The following is a 16754-nucleotide window of genomic DNA, read 5'->3' as shown; positions in this document are numbered from 1 at the left end:
ATCCCCACTATGGAACAATTAACCCAAGAACTGCCCACTCTATTTTGTTTGGGTTGTATTTCACATTTGACGATACTACTCTAACCACTAGGGATTCATTCAGAACCAGTGAGTTCAGAGTTAGTAAAACTGCTAGTTTGCTATGGTAGCATTATTATGGTAACATATATGTTGCACGCCCTCCAACTAGACTACTGTGCTTGCATATTATCTTCATTTCATCTGTGCTTTTTGAAATGTCGAGTAAGCAAAGAAATGATGAGTTCATGTCAAATAATGAGGTGTACATTTTTTTTTGGAAAGGCCATCTTAGGGATGACAATTTTGAATATACACACTTGATATAAGCATTTTATTTTTCTTTGATTTATTTTGGGGGAAGAGTGGCAAAAAAGTTAGGTGGCTATGATACAATCAAAATTATTTTTTTTAAAGAAACAAGAGAGTCACTGGAACATTTAAAACTGTATAGAAGAGAATGAAAGTCAGAAATACAGCTTTTAAAATATGTTGTTTCTTATAAAGCAGATTGTACATAATGAACCATCACAGTGTCATGTACAATTCCCTCTTTTTGTTCTTTGCATATGGAGATATTCATCTCATTTCATGTTGGTTAAGTTCAGGATTAGAGAATAAAGAGAAAGGTCAGGAATGCCTGTTGAATCATGCCTCTCAAGTTAAATCTGCAGTGAGTTTTCTCTATATTGTGCTTCTGGCTATAACATTATTTTGTGGAGTGGGAGAGAGGATATGGAAATTAAAATGGACCTAGGAGTTTGGAGTACTTTTGCATTGCTTGTAATCAATAATATTCCCTCCTTACCTTTCCCTTTGGGGCTCCAGTACTCTTGGGCTGTTACGTCACTTGTGTCTAAAAGAAGATATCCCTGCTATTTTCCTCATCACTATCTGTGCATACTTTATTAAACAGTCTGAGTCATTTGGTGACCAGTAACTTTATCCTAGTTTAACCAACAAGACAGTAATTAAACATTTTGAAAAAGTGAAAAGCTTCCCTATCAGTCTGGAATAGTCAAATGGAAGCAGAGAGTAAGAGAGCATGGGTATTACACATGAACATCTAATTTCTCCTTAGACAGGAAGAAAGGAAGTGGGGGAAGTCATTGTCACTGCCTTTAGGATTAGCTTTGATCAGCTGATCCAGTTTATCCCACAGTTCATGCTCAGAACATCTCCATCAGCTCCTGCTCCTATCATCTGTCTATGTACACTGGCTAGATCTTTGGAAGTTCTGATGACTCCTCCGAGAAACCTCTCAAGATTGATCCTGGTGATTTCCTTTTACTCTATTATTCCCCCTCCCCCAAGATCTCTCCAACTGAAGATCAGGAACAGACCAGAATTTAAGAATGCTGTGTAATCCAATTCATCTACCCAGGTTATCACTGTGTTCATCACACAATGAGATTTTAATGTTTATTGAATTATTAACAGATTCCTATAAATAACTCACTTGTCTTTAGTTCAAATGATTGTTTACAAGCATGTTCTTTATAGTGCCCCTGTAAGGCAGGATGTATAAGTATTATTCTCTCCATTTTATAAAGGATGACATTGAAGCTCAATTTGGAAACTGACTTGCCCATTGTCACACAGTAAGTGGTAGCGTTAGAAAGTCTTGGGTACAAATTCAGACTCCAAATGCTGGATGCTTTCTGCTATATCACAGTGTACTAAATACAGTACTAATTTTAATAATAAAAATAGAGCCCCATCACATGTATATAGCTCCTTCAATATACTTAGCATTTACAATATTTTTTATTAGCAATTCTACTATGTGTTAGGATGTGGAATTTCAGATAAGCAAATCTACAATTCCTCTCTAATTTATCTCTTGTGAACATTGTACTATTAGTTTCTTGCCTTTGAGAAAATATATAACAAAATCTATCTTCATTTCTGTAATTTTTTTTGAATTCATTGAAAATTTTTTTTATGAAATCCTTGACTTCTGTGAAAGAGAAAAATAATTCCCCTCAGGGATCTATGGTTCACAGTTTGGCAACTCTTGCCCCAAACCCTCCATCTCATCCACAAGACTAACAAGAGAAACTGGCAATACTTTGCTCAAATCTAGCTAAGCTACTATACTATAAGGAAAATGGAATGAGATTAGTGTGACATTTATTTTTAATGAAGCTATGGTTGTTCTTGGTGATCTCTTTTTAAATTCTCATAATTAAGCCCTTTGGCTCTAAGAATTCATTTTAAAATTCTTCTTGGAATTGGTCTCAATCATTCTATCATTTAATCAGTTAATCCATTATGTATCAGATAGCATGCTAAACTTCAGAGATGCAAAAAAAAACCAAACCCAAAACAAGATAATCAATATCTTCCAAATGTCTACATTCTAATGCATTAATAGCAGGTGTGTATGTATGTGTGTGTTTGTGTGTGTGTACATAAAGATATATAAAGATTAGATAAAAGATTCCTTACTGGGAGGATATTAGCCTCTTGAATGAATAGAAAAGGTTTTCTGTGGAAGGTGGTGTTTGAACTGAATCTTGAATGGAGTCGGGATTCCCAAACAACTTCAGGAGACTTAAGAACTCTGATGAACACATTAATCAACCATGTCTTCATCAAATTCATGATGAAACCTGCTACCCACTTTCTGCCCAAAAGGTAATACTTTGAGAGTAGACTGAGATTTTTTGGACATAGCCAATTTGGGTATCTTTTTTGTTTGAATATGCATATTTTTACAAGGATTTTGTATTTTTTTTCAATTAAAGGAGGATATAGAAGAGAGAGAATAGATTTTGTAAACAAAAATAATTTTTCCATATGAAAATGAATTTCTCTTACATCCATGCATTTTAGGGCTTTTGGGGAGTGAGAGAAGGGAGGTAGTGGGGAAGAGATATATTTCAAATTTCACCTAGTAATTCCAACATTGCCCCAATTTTTGTCCTATTGAATATCTTTCTGTTTCAAAAATAAACCAAAATTTTAAAAATGAGGCACTTCCTGAAAGAGTTCAATGACATCTATCATTTCACAACAAGGAAGTGGCAGATCTAGGACTTGAATCCAGTTCTTCTGACTCAAAACCCACTGCTTTTTCAGTTACATCATGTTGCCTCATAACCCATTGATACGGGTCATTCTAGTAGACTTTGGGTGTGAAATGTGAAAATAATGCTGTCATTATTTCAATAGACTTGTGATTACATCTAAATGGGTACTCCCTCTACCAGTAAAGGCTGTGATCTACAGATACTGTCACATAGTTTATTATTCTTGGGTCCAGGGTGCTGAAGGACTGCTCTCAGTCTTTTGCCATTCCCTGTGTAGCACTGCAGCCCTTTGATTGTCCTCAGATGCTCAACTCTTGATGCATGGCAACCCACCATACAATTGCTCAATATTCATGCTTTTTTTTTTTTTATCTGTACCACAATGCCTCTCTACCAACACCTATATTTAAGGAATCTCTCTTCTATTTAAATTCCTATTGGAGTTTTTTCTTACCAGAGACAAACAGACAAGCATTTTTTTTTTTTGAGTTTCATGTTTTAGTGCTGTCTCCAAATGAAACTGATGAGGTACAAGCCTGAGCCAAGACCTTTCCCCTTGGATTAGGAGGGTTTTTGTCCCATTTGTCTGAAGGGCCCCCAGAAAGTCTGGCCTTTGGATTCCCCTTCCATTTCTCCCAGTCCAGATACTCCTTGTCTTTTATTTAGTATTCTTTTGATATTCCTTCCTTTGATCCTATTACTAGCCAATTCCATCAGGATGCCTTGCCTTGCCTTGCCTTTGCCTTGCCTTTGCCTTGCCTTTCCTCTGTCCATTCCTGTACCCTGTCCTATCCTGTCCTATCCCAGAATGCCAATTGTTCCCTGCCTAAGGGCTCCTCTGGACCCTCCTAGCTTTAGAGTGATTATCAATAATCTTGCTATTTCCTTCCCAGCCTGATGCCTTTATTTTTCTTGGCCTCATTAAAGGGACCATGCCCTGGCTAGTTCTTAAACAGGCCTATTCAATGAAAGGGCGTTGCCTCACACTAAGTAACTACCTACAAAGACCTTGGCTTAAAGGGCCCTAGGTCTCCCAGTGCATCCTGGGTCATCTCCAGTCATCCTGATAAATATCTGGTCACTGGATTCAGATGACTCTGGAGGAGAAGTGAGGCTGGTGACCTGTACAGCCCTCCCTCACTCAAAACAAAGTCATTTCAAAGTCATCATTTCTCTGATGGCATGGTCTTCTTTGGCAATGAAGGAGGAACACACAAAGGCTGTGATCTGCAGACACTGTCTCATAACTTATTATTCTTGGGCATGTGCTGTCAAGGGAGCTGAAAGGCTTCTCTCAGTCTTTTCCTATTGCCTGTGTCCTCAGATGCTCAATTCTTAATGCATGGCAACCCACCATACAATTGCATGTTTTGTTTTTGTCTGCACCACACTGCCTCTCCACCAACACCTATATTTAAGGAGTCTCTCTTCCATTTAAGTTCCTATTGGGGAATTTTTCTTGCCAGAGACAAACAGATAAACGTTTTATTTTTGAGTTTTATGTTTTAGTGCAGTCCCTAAATAAAACCATGAACATGGTTTGGATCTAATGCCATCCATCCCCTTAGTAAGAACTGATGGTGGCAGAATGCAAATTGAAGCATACTGTTTTTATTGTTTACTTTTTATTTCTCTTTTTGTGTCCTTGCTTCCTTCACAACATGACTAATATGGAAATATATTTTGCATAATTGCACATGAGTTACCTTTATAAAAGTTCTTGCCTGTCAATGATAAAGGAGAGAGGAGAGAACTGAGAACTCAGGATTGTAAAAAACAGAGTTGAAATAAGGCAGATCAACAAATGTAAGGTGGGGGTTGTAACTATTTAAAATTTTTGCCTAACAAGTTGTAAAAAAATTATGTTTATTCTGGTTACTAGAGAAAAATAGAGGATTTCAAGACCAGACTGACCTTACTGAAGAAGTTCAAGCCAGTTCTGCTATCTGCTAAACCAATGTTCAGAGTTGTTCCCCCCAGAGACATCAGGATTTTAATGTTCAAGGCCTTCACAACATATCTGTGCTGTGTGTTAACTCCATTTTTTCCTTTTCTTTCTTTTGGTTTTTAGATAATCATCTGCCTGAAGAGAGGGACTGCCTTACTTTTCCTTTTGTAAAAGACATTTTTCAGGGGGACTTTCAGGAGCCAAGATGACAGAGTAAGCAGGAAATCACTATAACTCTCCCATATACACCTCCAAACAATTATAAAATAGCTCCCCCAAACAAATCCTGCAACAGCAGAACTGGAAAAATGATGGGGTGAAACAATGTTTTTAGTCCAAGAAACTTGGTAGATCATTAAGAAATGTCCATCTCATTCAGTTAAAAGAGGAGCCCATTCTAGGACGAGAGACATCTCAGTAAACCATTGTGAGATCCTGAGACTCAGTGTGATGGAGCAAGCAAATGTCATCAACAGGACATCCACATGCCTTAGCATAACCAGGGAAGCTGACAGATTCCAGCTGTGAGAACCACCTCATGCTTCAGCACAGCATTGGGCAAACAAGCATACTCCTGTTACCAGAATTCCACATGCTTCAGTGTAGCTCTGGGCAAAAAGGCAACCTCCAGCAGACAGACCTGGATTTGCCCTGGGGAAATGATGAAACATCCCACTGGGCCTCAAAACACACAAAACAACACCACTTGGATCCCTGCTCAGCACCAGATTAACTGCCAGACCCTCTATGGCCTTCAGCAGTGCCAGGCACCTCTGCACCCTATCCCTGTCCTACCCCAACCACTTAGCAGAGTACCAGACATGAGGATCCCCTATGGACCTTAAGACAACATCAGCAGAGCACCAAGTAAACAGTCAGGGCCTTTAGTCACTGGGGTTAGAAGCCTGAGACAATACCCCTTCCACTCCTGAAGCAGAGCTGAAATGTAAAATAGGGGGAAAAGGTAAAAAAAGGTGAGCACAAAAACAACAGAAGGGAATCTGACAATAGGAAGTTATTATGTTGATAGGGAAGACCAAGACACAAACTCAGAAGAAGACAACCACGTCAAAACCCTAAAGAAAAATGAGAAATTGTCTCAAGCTGAGAAAGAACTCATGGAAGATCTCAAAAAGGAGCTTAAAAATCATATAAGAGAGGTAGAAGAAAAAATGGGAAAAGAAATGAGAGTGATACAAGAGCAATATGAAAAAAGAGTCAACGATTTGGAAAACTGTTTAAAAAGTAGAATTGGCCAAATAGAAAAGAAGATAAAAAATTCACTGAAGATTAAAAACTCATTGAAGTGTACAACTGGACAGGGAAAAGAAAGTATAAAAGGTAATTGAGGAAAACAACACCTTAAAAGTTGGAATTGAACAACTGGAAGCTAATGAATCTATGAGTGGTCAAGAATTGATCAAACACATTCAAAAGAATAAAAAAAATGGAAGGAAGTGTAAAATACCTGATGGGAAAACAAACTGACCCAGAAAATAAATCCGGGACAGACAATATCAGAATCATTGGACTATCTTAAAGCCATAACCAAAAGGAAAACCTGAACAACATCCTTCAAGAAATTGTCAAGGAAAACTGTCCATATATACTTGAACCAGAAGGCAAAATAGGCATTAAAAGAATCCTCCAATCACCTCATGAAAGAGATCCCCAAATTAAAACCCTAAGGAACCTTACAGCCAAAGGTCAGAGCTATCAGGTCATGGAAAAAAATACTGCAAGTGGCCAGAAAAAAAACAATTCAAATATCAGTGAGTCACAAGGAGGACTACACAGGACTTGGGAGCTATAATATTAAAAGATCAGAGGTCAGAGAACATGATATTACCAAGGCAAAAGAGTTAGGATTACAACCAAGAATCACTTCTCCTGCATAAATGTACTACATCAAGGGGGAAAATGGTCATTCAGTGAAATAGAAGGATTCAAGCTTTCATAAAGAGAAGACCAGAACTAAACCAAAAATTTGACCTCTAATATCAAGATCCAAGAGAAGTATAAAATGGTAGAAAAGGAAAAGAAAACATAAGGAAATAAATGGAGGTAAATTATTTATATCCCTAAATGAGAAAATGATACTTCTAATTCTTAAAAATTGTATCATTAATAGTACAGCTAGAAAGGATATACATGGAGGGCATAGGTGTAAGGTGAATTAGAGGAAATGACCTAAAAAGGAAGGGATAAGAATGAGGGGAACTATATGTACAGAAGGAAGAAATAGGTAAAAGAGGTATAAAAGACCTATTATAGAAAAGGGGAGATGTGACAGTGGGTCATGGGCATCACACGATCCTTACTCTCATCATTTTGGCTCAAAGAGGGAATCATATACACAATCATTTGAATGTAGAAATCTACCTTACCCAATGCTCAGTCAGTTAAATATAGAAATCTCCCTTGACCAACAGGGAAGTAGGAGGGGAGGAGATCAAGTAAAGGGGAAGGTGTGTCTGACAAAAGGGAAGGTAGATGAGGGGAGGTGGTAGACAAAAGCAAAAAGTTGGTGAGAAGGGAAAGGGGAAAAGGAGAGGACAGAAAAGAGGAAGGATGGGAAGGAGGGAAATACACTGGTGGCAATCATAACTGTAATGTGAATGGGATGAACGTTCTCACAAAAGAGATGTGAAGAGAAGAGTGAATCAAAAACAGAATCCTACAACATATTGTTAATAAGAAACACACTTGAAGCAAAGAGACACACACAGTATAAAGCTAAAGGGACAAAGCAGAATCTATTATGCTTTAATTGAAGTAAAAATATCTGGATGGCAGGGATAGCAATCCTGATATTAGAAAAAGCAAAAACAAAAGTAGACTTAATTAAAAGATATAAGGAAGGAAACTACATCTTGCTAAAAGGTACATAGACAATGAAATGAAAAGGGATTATAATTTTCATAGTAATCAATGTGATGTTTAATGAATAGGCTAATCATTGTGTTTTCTCAAGAGCTGCCTTTCTGGTTAGGGAGTCAGAGCTCACAATGCAGCTTAAACTGATTAATCAAAACTCTGACAATGTTCATGATCACTGAACTTTAAGTGAAGGGAATCAAAGATTGAAGAGGCATTTCTCATCACAGAATTCTGGTTATGTACCCTAGGGCAGGTGGTCACTACCTCCAAACACTTGACTTCAGAACTGTTGTATTGTGGGACTTGTGGGTTTCTCATGGGAAACCACTAAATGATTGTTTGTAATCCACCTCATCCCTTCCTTCCCCACTTAGGATTTAAGTAGATGACCTGTACTTACTTCTATTTCAGTTAAGAGAGCATTCCTCACTCTGAAATTGATTTAAGCTGCTTGAGGATGGGCACTTCTGTTTCTAGGCTTGCTTTGTTTGCCTCTGAGCATTCTCAGGTTCGAGACTGGCTCAGTAAAAATCCTGTTAATATTAATTGGTGTCAGAAGTTTTTAGAGAATTGTTATTGCATATAACTGGGAAATAAGAAATACATGTAATGGGGTATAGAAATCTATCTTGCCCTACAAGAAAAGAGAGAAGATGGGGATAAAGGAAGGGAGGGGTGTGAAAGAAGGAGGGCAGATTGGGGGAAGGGGGTAATCAGAATGCAAGGCATTTTCATGTGGGAGGAGGAGAGAGATGGGGAGAAAATTTGGAACTCAAAATTTTGTGGAAATGAATGTTGAAAACTAAAAATAAATGAATAAACCTAAAAAAGAAAATAAAAAAAGAAAAATCAAGAAATTATAAAATGAAGGAATGAAAAAATAGGAGGCAATGTAAAATATCTCATTGGAAAAACACTGACCTGGAAAATAGATCTAGGAGAGACAATTTAAAAATTTTGGGACTCCCTGAAAGCCATGATCAAAAAAGAGCCTAAATATCATCTGAAGAAATTGTCAAGGAAAACCACCTTGATATTCCAGAACCAGAGGTTAAAATACATATTGAAAGAATCTAGCAATCACCACCAGAGGAGATCCCAAAAAGAAAAGTCCTAGGAATACTGTAGCCAAATTCCAGAGCTTCCAGGTCAAGGAGAAAATACTGCAAGCAGTCAGAAAAAAACAATTCAAGCATTGTGGAAATACAATCAGGGTAACACAACATCTAGGAAGTTCTACATTAAGCAATCACTGGGCTTGGAATATGGTATTTCAGAGGTCAAAAGAGCTAGGATTAAAACTAAGAATCACCACCCTAGGAAAACTGAATATAATACTTCAAGGGAAAAATGGTCATTCAATGAAATAGGGGACTTTGAAGCATTCTTGATGAAAAGACCAGAGCTGAATAGAAAATTTGACTTTCAAACACAAGAAACAAGAGAAGCATGAAAAGGTAAACAGGAAAGAGAAATCATAAAGGACTTACTAAAGTTAAACTGTTTATGTTCCTATGTGGAAAGATAGTATTGGTAACTCTTTAGACTTTTCTTGGTGTTAGGGTGGTGTAAAGGATTATATACATATAGATAGAGGATGCAGGGTGAATGAATAGGAAGGGATGTTCTCTAAAAAAATAAAATTAAGGGGTGAGAGAGGAATATATTGGGGGGAGAAAGGAAGAAATAGAATGGGGCAAATTATCTCTCACAGAAAAGAGGCAAGAAAAAGCTTCTTTAATGGAGGAGAAGAATGGGGAGGTAAGAGAGAAAATGTGACCCTTACTCTCATCATATTTGTCTTAAGAAGGGAATACCATGCACACTCAATTTAATATGAAAATCTATCTTGCACTACAGGAAAGTAGGGGAGAAGGGGATAATTTGGGTGTGGGGATGATGATAGAAGGGATTGCAAATGGAATGAGGGTATAATTAGAAGTAAACCCCTTTGAGGAAGGATAGGGTCAAAAGAGAGAATAGAAAGAATGGGGGGTAGGATAGGATGGAGGTAGATATAGTTAGTCTTTCAGAACATGACTTTTATGGAGGTCTTTTGCATAATTACACAAGTATAACCTATATCGAATTGCTTGCCTTCTCAGTGCAGATGGGTAGGGAGGGAGGAAGCGAGAGAAGTTGGAACTCAAAGTTTTAAAAACAAATGTTAAAAATTGTTTTTACATGCAACTGGGAAATAATATACATGGGGAATTGGATATAGAAATCTATCTTTCCCTGCAAGAAAATAGAGGAGATGGGGATAAGGGAAAGGAGGGGTGTGATAGAAGGGAGGGCAGATTGGGGGAAGGGGTAATCAGAATGCATGCTATCTTGGGGTAGGCACAGGAGAGAGATGGGGAGAAAATTGGGAACTCAAAATCTTGTGGACATGAATGTTGAAATCTAAAAATAAATATATAAATAAGTTTTTAAAAACGGGAAAAAAGAATCCTTTAGAAGAAATGTAGTAACCTTCATTGTCAAGAAAAGGGTGAGAGAAGCACTAATGAGGTATAATTTCAAAAATGACCAAATCATATATTTTTGAATCCAAGGCAAAGTGTTCAGCATCAAAGTAATACAATTCTATGCTCCAACCACTGATGCCAAAGAGACCAAAGCTGATCAGTTCTTTATAGAACAACAACACCTAGAAATACTATCTCCTAAAAGATATTATATTCAGAATAAAGGATTGGCATACTAAAGTAGGAAGTCAAAAGGTAATTGGAGCTGTTTGACCCTGGACAAGTATAACACCAATGAGATGCTCATAGCAGCTCCTATGACTATACACCCATAACTCCATGGTAGGTTCACAAAAATATAAGAAATTGTCCTCCTCCAAGACAAATTCTAAAATGTTTATTTGAAATATATCTGTTGGGATACCAGAAGGTAAGATTTAGGAAGGTATATATCACTAATGCAGGGAGAGCCAACATTTCTCTCCTTCAAGCCCCCCGTAGAGTAAATTCCCCTAGGCAAGTTCTTCCCTCTGTCTGTTTCTCTCTCTTCCTCTTTCTCTTGCCACCCATACATTTCCCTCCCAACAATACAATATATACTGTTTCTAATCAAAGACTCAGTACTTAATTGGCTGAGAGCAGAGAAGCTTTGAAATCAGCACTTAATTGGGAAGGTATAGGAGTCCTGGTATCCCAGAACCTAATTGGCTATGCTCCAGGGCTCCATATGAGGCCTTTCAATGGACAGGGAAGATGTTATATCCCATTAACCTTACTGCAAGTAACTTAACCCTGACTGTCTTGCAAAAAAAAAAAAAAAGATTATTGAAATAACAGGCAAGTTTGCCGTTGCAGTATAAAAGTAAGCACAGCACAGATGGCATAAAACTTGACAAATTTGTCAAGATATCTTACTGCTCATAACAAATGTTCTTTTCCCCCAAACTCAAAAGGTGACTCTCCACATGGACATTTCCAGATGGTCATAGAAAACATATTGATCATGTATTTTCCAACTAAAGGTGGAGAAGTTCTAAAGAGGCAGTTTGAAAAAGACATGTAGTTGACTGCTGCTCAGATCATGAGGTTTTTGTTGAAAAATTCATATTTAAATTGAAGAAAGTAGGGAAAACTATCAGCCCATGTACGTGTGACCTACATAAAATCCTTTATGCATATGAGGTGTAGGTGATGGGTAGATTAAAAGGATTAGATTTGGTAGACAGAATGTCTGAAGAAGTATTAATTGAGGATTGCAATATTGTACAGGGGGCAACGACAACAAAAACTTTCCAAAGAAAAAGAAGAGCAAGAAAACAAAATGTCCATCTGATGAGGCTCTATGAATAGCTGAGGAAAGAAAGAAATGGAAAGGGAAAGTCATGCTCAACTGAATGCAGGATTCTAGAGTACGGTAAGGAGAGTTAAAGTATTTTTTTTTTGTTTGTTTATTTTGTTTTTTAATAAGCAATGAAAAGAAATAGAAGAAAATAATAGAGGGGAAAAGAAAAGAGGTCTCTTTAAGCAAATTAGAAATATCATGGGGAAATTTCATGCAAAAATGTTATGATAAAAGACAGCAATGGAAATTAACAGAAGCAGAAGAGATTAAGTCCAGGTGGCCAGAATACACAAACTATGCAAGAAAGCCCTTAACATCACTGATAACCAAGATCATGTGGTTACTGCTCTGGAGGTAGATACCCTGGATAATTAAGTCAAGTGGGCATTGCTAACAGTAAAACCAGTATAGATGATGCTATTAAAGTGTTGCACTCAATAACCCAGAACATTTGGAAAATATGCTAGTGGTCACAGAGTTTATGTCCCAATGTAAAAGAAGGGCAATGCCAGGGAATGTTCAAATTACCAGCCTATCATACTCATTTCACATGGAATGAGGTTACATTTAAGATTCTGGAAGCTAGACTTCAGCAATACATGAACCAAGAATTACTAGAAGAACAGGTTGGTTTTTGAAGAGGCAGAGGAACTAGGGAACAAATTGCTAAGATTTGCTGGATTATGGAGAAAGCAAGGGAGTTCCTGAAAAAGAATATTTACTTCTGCTTCATTGATGACACTAAAGCCTTTGAGTGTATGGATCACAACAAAATGTGCCAAGTCCTCAAAGACATAGGAATACCAGATCATCTTCAGTAATCTGTATATAGGCCAAGAAGCAAAAAGTAGAACTGGACATGAAACAGCTGTGAAGATCAGAAAATGGTATATGACAAAGCTGTATATTGTTACCTTATTTATTTAACATATATACAGAGTACATCATGTAAAATGCAGGGCTGGATGAATCAAAAGCTAGAATGAAGTTTCCTGGGAGTAATATCATCAGTTCTGGATATGCTGATGATACCACTCTAATGGCAGAAAGTAAAGAGAAATTGAAAAGCCTCTTGATAAGGGTGAAAGAAGAGAGCATAAAGGATGGTATGAAGCTTAATATAAAAAAAAACTAAGATCTTGGCAACTGGTATAATCATTTTCTGGTAAATAGAAGCTGAAGAAATGGAGGCAGCATTAGAATTCATATTCTTGATCTCAAAGATCACTGTAGGTGGTAACAGCAGCCATGAAATTAGAGGACACTTACTCCTTAGAAGGAAATTTATGGCAAATCTGAAATCTTACTGCAAGCAGAGTCATCACTTTGCTGACCACATTTTATATAGTTAGATTTTTTTCCAGTAGCAATGCCTGGCAGTGAGAATTGGACGATAAGGAAAGCTGAGGTTTGTAGAAGCAATCAAATTGTGGCAAATGTAAACCTTTGTGAGTCTTTTGGATAGAAAGGAGATCAAATCAATCACTACTTGTAATTAATCCAAGCTATTAATTAAGAAATTGATTCAGGCTATTCACTCAAACTGAAACTTAAATACTTTGATCTCATTATAAGAAGATGGTACTCATTGGAAAAGAACATGATGATGGTAAGGAAGACTGAAGGCAATAGGAGAAGGCAATGGCAGAGTATGAGATGGATACAGAGTGCTATGGAAATAATGAACATGAACTTGGACAAACTTTAAGGGATATTGAAGTAGAGAAAGGCCTGTCATACTGTGGTCCTTGAGGTCATAAAGAGTTCAACATGACTGAATGACTCAACAACAACAAGAAAGAATTTACAGTGTTTTTTATATGTTTTTCCCCAGTAGAAGATAAACTCCTTGAGGGCAGTAACTACTTTTCTTTTTGGATACTGATTCTGCCTCACACAGTACTTGGCACACATAGATTCTTAAAATAATTGTTGAATTGAGAACGCTAAGTAACCTACTACTGTTCACATAGCCAATGTGTCAAAATCGGTATTCAGATCCCGACTTTTTGACTAGAGCTGCAACTAGGGTGGGGGCAATCTGTGATTTGATGCAGAACAAAAAAATTTGGAAGGTATTTAAAGCACATGTACTTTTGTGGAAACAACTGAGCTTGCCACCTAGAGAGTAAGAAAGATTGTTTCAGTTAAGAAGTTACCAGATGGCATGGTTCTTCCCATTGTGGCTTACTTTAGCCTATCCTGTCTCTCCTCCTTCATGGCAGCTAGCATGAAGCTAGCAGTAGCCTCAGAATCTCTACACAGAGGGGCCATTATGTCCAGTAGGAGGACATGTAGGAGATGGTTATTTGTCTCAGGTTTCTGTGCTGAGAATAACCACTTACACTTCCAGAGTGCTTAAAGTTGAGCAAGTACTTTCATTACAAGTGCCCAGTGAGCTTAGCAGAGAGAACAGTATAACCCTCATGGTAGAGGGAAATGGGCCAGAAAGGGAAGTATTTCCTCAAAGGTCACCTCCCTAGTGAGTGGCACAAACATAGGCAGCATTCAAGCCTAGGCCTCCATACTCCATAGCCAGTGTCCTTTCTCCTATACTAGCTGCCTCCCCTGATATTCTATTTTCCACAGCTCACCAGCTCAGGCTTTTCCCCAGTGAGAGGGTGTAGGTCTCCTAAGGGGACTGCAGGGCTCCAGGTTCCCAGGGCAAGTAGGAGGCTGGGTTACAAATCCTCCTCATCTAGAGATGGAGCAGCTCAGATTCTCCTGTTGCCCTTTCAGAGAAAGAAGGACCTGGAAGCTTCCTCAGGGTAGGTAGGTTCTGGGGTGGGGAGGATGCAAATTCAGGTAGGTGTCTCTTTGAAAGTATGAGACAAAATCAGTTTTCTCTGCTCAGGAGTTCATAAGCTCAGGCTCTCAGGCAGGATGACAGGATCTGACCCAGAGTCTTAAGGTTTCAGAGCGTCTGATGGAGAATATCTCCTTTCCTCCAGTGCAGGGGCTCTGGCCCTCAGACAGAATGACAGAGTACTCCCCCTCATTGCCAAGGTTTATGCTCCCCAACACATTAATTTAGGGATTTTTCTACTTACAGAACTCAGACTGTCCTCGATTGACTGGAGAGCTCCTCCCTGCCCACTCAGGGTCTCTGAACACTAGACAGGTCCACCAGGGACTCTTTAAGGTAGATTTTCAATTGAGGTTGACCTTTTTCCAGATTTCCATTTTCACCCTCCAACTGAAGGCTCAAAAGTCAGGTGATTTTGACCAAAGATTATACCTGTCCTTTCCTCTAACCTCGTCTCCAGGGCCCTCTCTCCTAACATGATGCTCATAGGCTAAGATCAGGAAAGAATAACAGCAGGATTATCAAACACCTAATTCTCAGAATTCTCATCTCTTGTAATGTAAACCAAGGGCACATTAGATTTTTCAGACATCATCACATTTTTGACTCACATTAGTCTGAGGTTCATTAAAGTGCCTAGATTCTTTTCAAGAGAAATTGCTGTCTGATGTGCCTCTCTCCCATATCACACAGGGTGTCTTAAAAGTCTTACTGCATTCTTAAGCTTAGCACTGAATTAAGACTTTTGGAACAACTCAATATTTGTTTAGTTCCCCCCTCTTTTTTAAATTCAAATGTAAGAGTTGAAATTTGTCCCTATGAAGTTCCTTCTAGTTAGAATCCCATCAATGTTCTTCCTATTGAGACACATTTGCCTCCTGACTCTACAAATGACAAAAAGCTGGAAAATGTTACTAACAACACTATGAAAAATGTGTTAGGGATGCCATCTATGCTTTTACCTGTCAGTGAGAAAAATATTTATCAGCAAGGGAGAAGCAGATTTCTTGTCCTCCACTGGAGACCTGCTCAACCTTGACATTGAATGATTCAGGACTACTTCTTACCATGTTTTTTCTTTTTTAACATAAATCTTCTGAATTAATCTAATTGTATACATCTTTTCATCTTTTTTTGTGAGAATATCACATGACATTTTATCAAATACTTTTTTGTATAGCATTCTGCTGAGCTTTCAGTTTAGGACTAGTCCAGAAAGGAATTAAAGTTAGTGTAGTTGCTTTTAATGAAGATACTTTATAATTGTTCCTTTATTTCCTAGATCTATGGTTCTCAAGCTTTTTTCTCTCAGGCCTTGTCTCATTATTAAAAATTCTTAAAAATGGGAACCCTGAATAACCAGTGTTTATGAGGGTCGTGTTTATGTTATTCGAAATTGAGCTGATCAAGTTTAAAATATCAATTAATTAAAAATAAGAATAAACTCATTGGATGTTAACATTTTAAAACAAATAACTATATTTTCCAAAGAAAAAAGATAGTAATGTGAGTAGCATCATTTTATATATTTTGGCAAATCTCTAGAGTCTGGATTAGTAGGACAGCTGGATTCTCTTACCTCATTCAAAAATTCAATTTCTTGTGATAGGTTGTTGAAGTACCTGAAGGAATTTGGTACCATACACATGTGTAGGTGAAAATGTAAGGAGATTTTTAGCAAGTGAATAACATTTTAATGATGAAAATAATTTTGAAGGTGCAGACCCACTCAAGGGATCTCAGAGCCCCACAGAAGTCCATGGACCACAGTGTGAGAATTGCGATTTTTCTAGCCATTCACTGACCACCTTTTCACATAATATAAACTAGAATGTTTTGAGGATTTAAAGTCAAGCTCCCAGGTCAATTTTCAGGTTTCATCTTGGTTTCTTTCTTGAAACTTGAAACAATACTGGTCCTTCTTCACTCCTACAACACATCTCCTGTGTTCAGCAATCTTACCACCAACAGTAACCCAGAGATCATGTCCACCGTTTCCTTCAGTCCCTGAGGTTATTATTTAGATCAGCTGTGTGAACTGACATAAAAAAAATAGCATCCCGCTGCCCGTGATCGCGTCACTTTTCCTGGTCACCTGCTGCCAATTAGTCAATTTTGTTCTTTCCTTACCAAATGTCTTCTAGTTGGCAGAGAAACCCAAAGCAAATAATAATTAAGTCATCAAGTGGGAAGTGACATTGGGGAGAGATAGGAGCCCAAGTTGTCTTTTTAAAAGTTTTCTACTTTTATCCAC

This window comes from Notamacropus eugenii, chromosome 5, assembly GCF_028372415.1.
Source record: "Notamacropus eugenii isolate mMacEug1 chromosome 5, mMacEug1.pri_v2, whole genome shotgun sequence".
NCBI classification, from domain to species: domain Eukaryota; kingdom Metazoa; phylum Chordata; class Mammalia; order Diprotodontia; family Macropodidae; genus Notamacropus; species Notamacropus eugenii.
Note: the sequence above shows the minus strand (reverse complement) of the source record.